A 9734-nucleotide genomic window follows, 5' to 3' on the forward strand; every position below is an offset into this window, starting at 1 on the left:
CGTCTCTCCTCAAAATACAAAATTAGCCGGGCGTGGTGGCGCACGCCTGTAATCTCAGCTACTCAGGAGGCTGAGGCAGGAGAATCGCTTGAACCCAGGAGGTGGAGGTTGCGGTGAGCCGAGATCTCGCCACTGCACTCCAGCCTGGGCAACGAGCAAAACTCTGTCTCAAAAAAAAAAAAGAAGATGTCATACTTTTTACTTCCTTTCATCTTTACCATACCACAGCCTCTCTCCTAGTAAGTAACTGGAGCCTCAGAGAGGTTAAGAGACTTGTCCAAGGCCACAGTGTAGCAGGACGAGCCGCAGACAAAACTCTCAGACACCGGATTAAAGAAGGAAGAGGTTTTTATTCGGCCAGGAGCGTCGGCAGACTCGCGTCTTAAGAGCCGAGCTCCCCGAAAAAGAAATTCTTGGCCTTTTTAAAGGCTTGCAACTTCAAGGGGTCCACGTGAAAGGGTCGTGATACATCAAGCAAGCGTGGGAAATGTGACTGGGGGCTACATGCATCAGCTAACAGAACAAAAAGTTTTACAATGCTTTATTCATACGGTGTCCGGAATTTACAGATAACACCAGTAGTTTAGGTCAGGGGTTGATGTTATTATTATTACTTTTTTTTAACTCCTAGAGCCAGGTGGTGGTGCCAAGGTTGTCTGGCCATTTATCTTACTTTGCTTTCTCTCCTCTTTCTTTTTTTTTTTTTTTTTTTTTTTTTTGAGACGGATCTCACTCTCGCCAGGTGGATGCAATGGGTTTAGTAGAGACGGGGTTTCGCTGTGTTAGCCAGGATGGTCTCGATCTCCTGACCTCGTGATCCTCCCGCCTCGGCCTCCCAAAGTGCTGGGATTACAGGCGTGAGCCACCGCGCCCGGCCATTCTCTCCTCCTGTCTTGTGAACTAGGCAAGGTCGGGGGAGGAGGGCAGCAGGAGTAGTAGTGGTCTCCTTCCTTAACAGGGCTGGAAGGTGACAGCAGAATTCAAACCCAGAGCCCCCCTTTGAGCCCTTCTGCCATTCCCTCAGGGAAGGCTCACAGCAGAGCAGGCCCTAAATGAGGGCTACGTTAGATGGGAGACGCTGCCAGGCTGGGCTCCTGCAAACCCCCAGATTCTTCCTGGGCCCCCTGCCAATGCTCTGCTCATGAGCACCCCTAACCTGGGCCACAAGGAGCAAACCCTGAGATTCCTCCCTGAGGCTAGCAAGTGAGGCAGGGGGATGATGCCTCAGGCAGATGAACAGTGACTCAGGTGGAAGCAGGCGGCAGGGACAGGGAGAAGCGGAGAGCTCCCTCAGCTCAAACACTGCATGTTCAGGCCTCACCATCTTGATTTTTCCTAGATAAAGATGGGGGTCTGGTGGGGTTCATCCCAGCCCCAAGCCCAGAGCAATTCTGCCCGAGCCCCAGCCTCATGGTATCTCCATCAGCAACATGTGTCCCAGGCCCCTTGAAGGGAGCAGGGCTGACCTGGAATGAGATAATAAACTGGGACAGAAAAGTCCTTTTCCATTCAAGTTCCCCCTTCTCTCATTACGGGCCCCACCCTCAGCAGAGCTCTGCACAGTAAGATGCCTCCTGGACTACATGAGAGTAGGCAGGGATCTGGGGACAGACCCTGTCGTTTGGACAGACCCAAGCCTCACCTGTGGCCTGGGGACCAGTGAGCAAAACTGTAGCTGCTGCTGAAAGAATAAACTGCTGGCCAGATGCGGTGGCTCACGCCTGTAATCCCAGCACTTTGGGAGGCCGAGGAGGACAGATCACAAGGTCAGGAATTCGAGACCATCCTTGGTAACACAGTGAAACCCTCGTCTCTACTAAAAATACAAAAAATTAGCCGGGTGTGGTGGCATGGACCCGTAGTCGCAGCTACTTGGGAGGCTGAGGCGGGAGAATCGCTTGAACCCGGGAGGCAGAGGTTGCAGTGAGCCGAGATTGCGCCACTGCATTCCACCCTGGGCACCAGAGCAAGACTCCATCTCAATAAATAGATAAAATAAAAAGTGAAATAGTTTCCACCTGGCTCTCTTTCTGGGCATGCTTGTCCCTTAGCTCAGCCACCATGCTGGGAGGAAGCCCAATCTAGCATGTGGAGACAGCACATAGAGAGGCCCATGTGCAGAGGAACTGACGCAAAACCAACAGCCAGCAAGAAACGCCAGACATGTGAGCAACTGAGCCTTCAGATGGCTTCAGCCCCTAGACCTTGAACCACTCCAGACCATGCTGAGTGGAGAAGCATTATCCCCACTGAACCCTGCCCATGTTGCAGATTCATGGGCAAAATCAGTGTCACTAGTGTTTTAAGCCATAAGCTTCGGGTGGTTTGTCAAGCAGCATTAGATAACCAGAACACTGGCAGGACCAGAACTTGAACCAAGCAAGCTGGCTCCAGAGCCTGTGCTCCTGCCACTCTGCAACAGTCCCTGCTATGTAAGAGATAGTATATAGGAGGGATTTCAAGCTTAGGTCTGGAGTCAGCCCTCTCTTCATTCACTAATTCATTCATTCATCAAATGTTTATTGCATCCCTACTGTGTTCCAAGCTGTCTGCCAGTTCTAAGAATATTTTAGTAAGCAAGACAGACAGGTCCCTGCTCTAGGTGGGGAAGCGGGGTTAGGAAGTAGAGGATAAATGAGGGCTACCTTTATGCAGGTATTTACAATAGGGTGATCTGATCCAAATGGGACCAGATGGCTAGGGAGTCCTGTGTAGAGGGGATGATCTGGGATGGCCTCTCTGAGAGGGAGACTGCCAAGATGAGATGGACACAGCTTCACAGCTTAGTAAAGAGTGGAGGGAACAGCAGAACAACGGGTCTGGGTTCAGAACCCGGCTCCATCACTTATTAGCTGTGTGGTCTTGTGGAAGTCACCCAGGCTCTCTGAGCCTCTACTTCCTCATAAAATGGGAAAACTTCCCATAAAATGGGGATGGTTTGTTTGTTTGTTTGTTTTGAGACGGAGTCTTACTCCGTCACCCAGGCTGGAGCGCAGTGGTGCGATCTCGGCTCACTGCAGCCTCCACCTCCCAGGTTCAAGCGATTCTCCTGCCTCAGCCTCACAAGTAGCTGGGATTACAGGCATGTGCCACCACACCCGGCTAATTTTTTTATTTTTAGTAGAGACGGGGCTTCACCATGTTAGCCAGGCTGGTCACGAACTCCTGACCTCAGATGATCCGCCCACCTCGGCCTCCCAGAGTGCTGGGATGACAGGCGGGAGCCACCGTGCCTGGCCAGGGATGTTTTTGAACCCCCTAACAGGACCTACTACCCCTGGGATGGGACTGTTCTCAGGAGTAAATGAGCTGATGACATGTGCAGTGTGTAGTCCAGGGCCTGGTGCAGGAAGAGCTCCATTAGTACCAGTGATTATGGTGAGATCAATTATGCTAAGGCCAAGGCCCCCATTGGATGCCCAGAGCCCCAGTTCCCCATCAGAAACTGTGCCAACCAAGGCTACTGGGGAAGAGTATGAATAGCCAGGTAAGGGAGCCTCATCACAGCTGCACTGGTGCCCAAGCCACTGAGGGCGGGTCAGGTGGAGGGGGGCAAGAGCACACACTTCCCTACAGCATGCTGACACACAGGCCACTTCCACCCACCCCCTGCAGCCATCCCTGACCCATCTCCTCAACTCAGAGCTTGAGCCCATCACCCTCAGCTCAGACTCAGGGGGATGGGGCTGGAGGTTGGACTTGCCGTCTCTCTTCAGGCCATGCCCAGAAGGCAGTGGACGCCCACACAGCCAGACGGGGAGAAGCAACTTCCTCAGACAGAGGGAGAAACAGGATAAGGAAGCCTGGAGAGAGGGCAGGACGGGGCATGGCAGGAGACTCAAGGGAGCCTCCGTGGGGACAGAAAATCCTGCAGGGAAAAAGTATCACCTGCCATCCAGATGGGCACACTCTTGAGAACCCTGGAGACACCCGTTAGGTGGCTGGCACACATATCCAGAGAAAGTACCCATGAGCAACCCAGAGCACACAACAGTGCCCACACAGAGACGGGCGCACACAGAGATGGGCACACACAGAGACGTGCCCACACAGAGACGGGCACACACAGAGACCTGCACACACAGACACTACAAGGTCCACACAGAGACCTGCCAACAGAAGACAGACTAGACACACGGGATGCCCCCACAGAACTACACAGAGGAGACCTGCCCACACAGCAGAGACACACAAGACTCCCACAGAGGGTGCCCACACAGAACGGGGACACACAGACCCGACAGAGACTCCCACACAAGACTCACACACAGGACTCCCACACAATAGGGACACACAAGATGACACACAGGACCTGCCACAAGACGACACAAGAGTCAAAAGACCTGCCACACAACTCCCAGAGACCCACAGAGGTGACCACGAGGCCACCTACAGAGACGTGCACACACAGAGACCTGCCCACACAGAGACGTGCACACACAGAGACGTGCCCACACAGAGACGTGCACACACAGAGACCTGCACACACAGAGACGTGCACACACAGACGTGCCCACACAGAGACGTGCCCACACAGAGACGTGCACACACAGAGACGTGCTCAGAGACGTGCACACACAGAGATGTGCTCACACAGTGCACACACAGAGATGCGCTCAGAAGAACCACATATAGCCACCCAGAGATGTCCAGACACAGCAATCCAGCAACAAGCCCTCCAGGCCACACGTGCACACCAAGCACAGATGTGTCCACGTACACAGGCACACCTCAATGTTCCCAACTGCCTGTCACTCCCTGTCCCTCCCCTCCCACTCTTGGTCTCCACCAGCCATCTAATCGGCAGGGCCCTGACTGTACCAGTGTCCCCCAAGTGCCCATGCCTGCTGCCATCTGCTGACCCAGACCTGGCAGAGCCCAGCCAGCAGGCCCAGCATGGTCCAAGAAGGAGGCCAGTAATCCTGGATCTGAACTAGGGAAAGGAGTGGGAACCAGCTGGCCCTGAGAGCAAAAGCCGCAAGAGTCCAGAGCCAGAGCGTGGGCGGGGCCAGGGGCTCGGCAGAGCCTTGTCTCATTGGCATCACACCTGCTTGGGTGCCCCTGCGCCTGCTCCAGATCATGAGCAGGTAGACAGGAATCCCCTTAGAACCACCTGGAAGTCCTGAAGGGTTGCAACAAATAGAAAATCAGAAATACAAAACACACCCAAAAACAGTACAGCATGTCAGACTGAGATCAGACATGAGGCAGAACTTCCTACTGGACAGGCACCAAAGCACTGAAAGAGGTGTAGACAAGAACAGTACCATCCATGAGATGCCCTCTTTAAAAGGGGAGCAGATGAATAGGCTGGTATCATTGCTTTATTTTTCATTAAACTTATTAAAAACAAATTGCAGAGATCGGAGTAGACTTTAAATGACTGTAATGAAGATGGCGGCTGCTGCATCTCCCAGCGTAGGCTGGGTGTGACCTTGCCTGCAGGCAGAGGGATGAACGCAGTGACCTTTGTAAGGCCAGCCTGAGCTGGCCATGCATGAGCAAAGAGGCAGCTGGACACCTTCCCCAGTCTGTGAGCTCTCCTGGAGGGGGTGGCACATTGCTCAGAGATGGGAGAGGGTAGGGGGGCAAGGCCCACCACGGCACCATGGCAACAAGCCTTGGCAAAGGCACCTCTGGACCTTCTCCAGTCGCTGCTCATAACAGGAACTAAGTGTCTGCAAAGAGCTCCTCCCCTGTCAAAGGGGGTGGTGGCCTGGGAGGGGCAAGTGGACACCATGGAAAAAAGGATGAGGAGGCTTTGGCCAGGGGTGGTGGTTCACGCCTGTAATCCCAGCACTTTGGGAGGCCAGGGGATGCAGATCACCTGAGATCAGGAGTTCGAGACCAGCCTGACCAACATGGAGAAACCCCGTCTCTACTAAAAACACAAAAAGTAGCAGGACGTGGTGGCACACGCCTGTAATTCCAGCAACTTGGGAGGCTGAGACAGGAGAATCGCTTGAACCCAGGAGGCGGAGGTTGCGGCGAGCCAAGATTGCGCCATTGCACTCCAGCCTGGACAAAAAGAGCAAAACTCTGTCAAAAAAAAAAAAAGAATGAGGAGGCTTGTGGATGCTGAACCACGAACTATGAAGACTGCCCCAGTTTACGCCCTAGGAAGCCCCAACTAGATCTCACCTACTGCCTTCCCTTCCTTCGTACCACCCCATCACCCTCCCATTTGGTTACCACCACCCCAGATGCTGTGAATCCCCATATGCCAAGGCTGCCAAACCCACTCCCTGTCCCTGTCTCTTCCATCCTTCTTGGCCACCTTCTGCCGACCCGCTCACCTTCCTGTCCTGCCCTCCCCCAGCCCCCTGCCTTGTCCTCCCCCACTGACTATGGCCCAGACCCATGCCCGTGACCATATGCCAGCTCCCAATGCCAGAAATGCCAGCATCCACCCTCCCTCCACTCCTCCTTCAAGCACCTGCTTCAGAGCTGTCCTCTCCCCTCGCCCTCCTCTGCCCAGTGCTGGCTTCTGTGTCCTCCTGAGGCAGAGCCCAGGAAGAGGTATATCTGAGCAGCCAGCCCAGGAGCAGGACATTGCTGACTCCAATTCACAGGCTGTGAAATGGAAGCATTCAGGAGGTCTGGGAAACTGGGCCACAGCCCTAGAGGAACTGACCAGGTCAGCAGTCTGGCCCCTGAGCCCCAGGTGCTATGACCGGGAGGGGTCTTTAAAGGTCATCTTATGCGGACCCACCTCCACTTGAGCGAATGACTGTCTCAGCCACCCTGGGCATGTGGTCTTCCTGGCCACACAGAAATACCACGGGTGAAGCCCTTGCTATGGGCCCATCACCATGTTCAAAAATTCAAGAAATGCCTTATTAACACTTAAAACACCCAGCTAAGGAAACCGAGGCTCAGAGAAGTCAGGTAATTTGCCCAAGGTCACGCAGTGTTAGACACCTCAGTGTGCTGCTTCCAGCCCTCTTGGCCCCACCTCTCACTCCAAACACTTCTGCAATGACCAGGTCCCTGCAGGCTCCAAGCAGCATCTTACAGGCGCAATGGGACAGTGCTTCATGTCAGGCCACGCTGGGCCTTCTTGGAAGCTGCCGTGTGGAGTACCCACAGGGAACCACTTGAGCCCCACACACGTGCAATCTAGAAGTCCACACAGGAGTGAATGTCCACAGAGCCACCCTTGCCTGGCAAGGGATGGGGCTAATGGGTAAATGCTTCCCTGTTTCTCTCCCCAGCAGAGCGGTTCTGTCTGTAAGGCTCCTCGGGACACCGCCCAGGAGAGTGGTGGGAATAATCAAATCATTGCTTCCCCTTCCTCTCCTTCAAACCCCCTGTCCTCGTCCTTGTTTCCTGAGATCGCCTCCCAAATAAGCCACACCCTACAAGCCTTTCTCTCGGGCTCCCATTGAGGGGAATGCAGGTGCAGCCACAGCAGTATGTGATAAGCTGGGACTCACACCCAGGTCTGAGTGACAGCAGGGCCTTCAGGCTTAGCCACTATGCGACCCTGCCACCAACCCCATCCATACCAAGGTCCCTTTCCCTCAAGGCTCAAGTCATCCTGAGCCATGGTGGCTCAGCCAAAGTTGATCAGACAGGGTCATGGGAAAGAGGGTGAGGAGGGCTACAAGCGTGCCTCCAGCAGCAGGGTCCTCTTCTCTGGAGCTGAGGCCACCTCCCACCAAATCGCCTCAACATGCTGAGCTGAGCAGTCCCACTTAGACCTGCCCCGACCCTACCCAAGCTTAGCAACTGTCTCTGCCCAGTAACATCAGACACAGGGACCAAAAGTGGCTGCTGTAGCTCTTCAGCTCCAGACCCCACATCCCACCCCGCTACCAGGCCCCCCAGCCCCATTCCTCTCCAACTGCTTGACATCTGGGAAGGAAGGAGGGACCAGAGGCAGCTTCTTGATGCATGAACAGCCAGATCCAACAGATGCCCACCCCACCCTACCCCAGGACTCAGAAAACCCAGCACCACAGCTTGGAGGTGAGGGCAGAGCCTCCCCCAACTCCTGCCCAAGTCGAGAAGATGCGCCCGGACTTTCGCCTGAAAAATCGCTGCCCAAGACCTCACAGACCCTGAGTCACTCCCCGCCTCCCAGCCTCCCAGCCCCAGGCAGCTGTGCGAGCTGTTTACTCCCCACCCTGCAACAGGAAGAAGGGGGAGCGCCATGGGAAACTGAGGCCTATAGGGCTTGAGGAATGGCCCCAGGGTCACAACGCAGGCAAAGAACCCAAGAGCCCTGGCACCTGGCTCAGGACAACTCTCTCATTCCCCATGGAGGCTTCCCTGATGAGAGCCGCTCAACAGGGCACATCCCAGCAAACCCCACTGGCATATAAGTGCCCTTGAGGTTTGTTAACAAGGATGTAGGGGGAGCTATAGAAAACAAATGAGAGGAAGCAAGGGTATCCCTCAGCCAGCTCCCAGGTCCAGACACACAGCGCCTGGTGCTGGCAAAGCCAGAGGACGGTCTACACGGACCCCTGAGGTCTCCTGAACACACGCCTGCCCTGGACCCCCCACCCAGGGCCGGCACCCCCACACCCATCCAGGCCTCTGGAAATGAGGATCAGGCTGAAATCGGACCGCGCTCCCAAAGATCCCTCAAGGCCTCTCAGCCGGCACCCCACCTCCCTAGCTCCTCTTCCTGCAATAGGCACAGGCTGGAGCGAGGATGGGATGGGGGGTTTCAGCAAGCCCAGCCTAGCTCCAGGGTCCTCCTGGGGTTCCTGGCTGTTTTCCTTCCACCACCACCTGTAAACACCCTACCTCTGACCTCCATCCCGGTCAGCTTCTCTCGCCACATTCTGACAGGGGCTGCACACCTCACGCGCGCACACACACCCTATAGGTGGACGTGTGTGCAGCGCCCCGCCCGCGGGGGTTTCTGAGGACGGTCACCCCACCTCCCCAGCACAGCCCGTGACGCCGGATGGCTCCTCCGGAACGCAGTACCGGCTCGCGCTGTCCATACGTGCCGATGTCTGTCTGCAAACACACGCGTTCACACTCCACACACGCTCCGATTCCCCGTCAGTCACACCAGGACTCACGTCCCGATCCAGGCTGGCTGCGGAATCCCAGCCCCGGGGCCACTGACCTTCTGCGCTGCCTGGCGCGCGGCTGCCTCCGGACCCGGAGCGAAGGGCACCTCAGTCCCCGCGGTCGCCCCCTCCCTCGGCCCAGCCCCCTCCTCCTCCTCCTCCTCCTCCGGGGCGGCGGGGTCCCTCGCAGCAGCCCAGTCGCGCACGCGCGCACCCCGGCCCGGCCCCAGCGCACAAAGCCGCGCCCTCCGCAGCCGCCACCGCCCGCACACCTGGCGCCCCTCGCCGCCGCCGCCGCGCACGCGCAGCCGGAGCCCGCGCCGAACCAGGGTCCGAGGTCCTTGTGCTCCCGCCCTCGCCGCGCCTCCGCCACCCGGGGCGCGCCCTGGTCCCTGTGCCGCTGCCTGCGGATCGCCTGGCGCAGCCGCGGAGAGGGGGCGGAGGGGCGGGCACCGGGAGGCGGTGGCGGGGGGTACAGCGGGTCCTGAGCGCCCTGGGGGCTGCCCAAGGCGGCTCCTCCGGAACAAAGGCGCGGGGCGGGGCAGGTGCACCCAGAGGACCCGGGGAGAGAAGGAGCAGCCTGCCCGCCAGGGGTTCCTGGAAGATGCAATGGGGGCAATGGGGAACCGAGGTGCGGTGAGGCCTGGGGGCTCCTGCTCTACTGAGGAAGATACTCTGGGGCTCCTTCTAGCTCTGCGTTGC

At 56.7% G+C, this 9734-nt stretch overlaps 1 protein-coding gene across 3 annotated transcripts in view; it reads right to left on the reverse strand.

The window, feature by feature from the left end:
- The window catches only part of RAP1GAP2 (RAP1 GTPase activating protein 2), a 261713-nt gene extending 252304 nt beyond the window's left edge, over window positions 1-9409 (reverse strand). Inside the window, exon 1 of one of the 3 annotated variants that reach the window (XM_058431162.1) lies at window positions 9305-9409. The gene's annotated coding sequence lies outside the window, so the exon portion shown is untranslated. The other 2 variants (XM_032137937.2, XM_032137939.3) reach the window with 2 other exon arrangements.
- Between the last annotated feature and the right edge of the window lie 325 nt (window positions 9410-9734).

The sequence above is a fragment of the Hylobates moloch genome, unplaced genomic scaffold (genome assembly GCF_009828535.3).
Source record: "Hylobates moloch isolate HMO894 unplaced genomic scaffold, HMol_V3 SCAFFOLD_19, whole genome shotgun sequence".
Classification (NCBI taxonomy): domain Eukaryota; kingdom Metazoa; phylum Chordata; class Mammalia; order Primates; family Hylobatidae; genus Hylobates; species Hylobates moloch.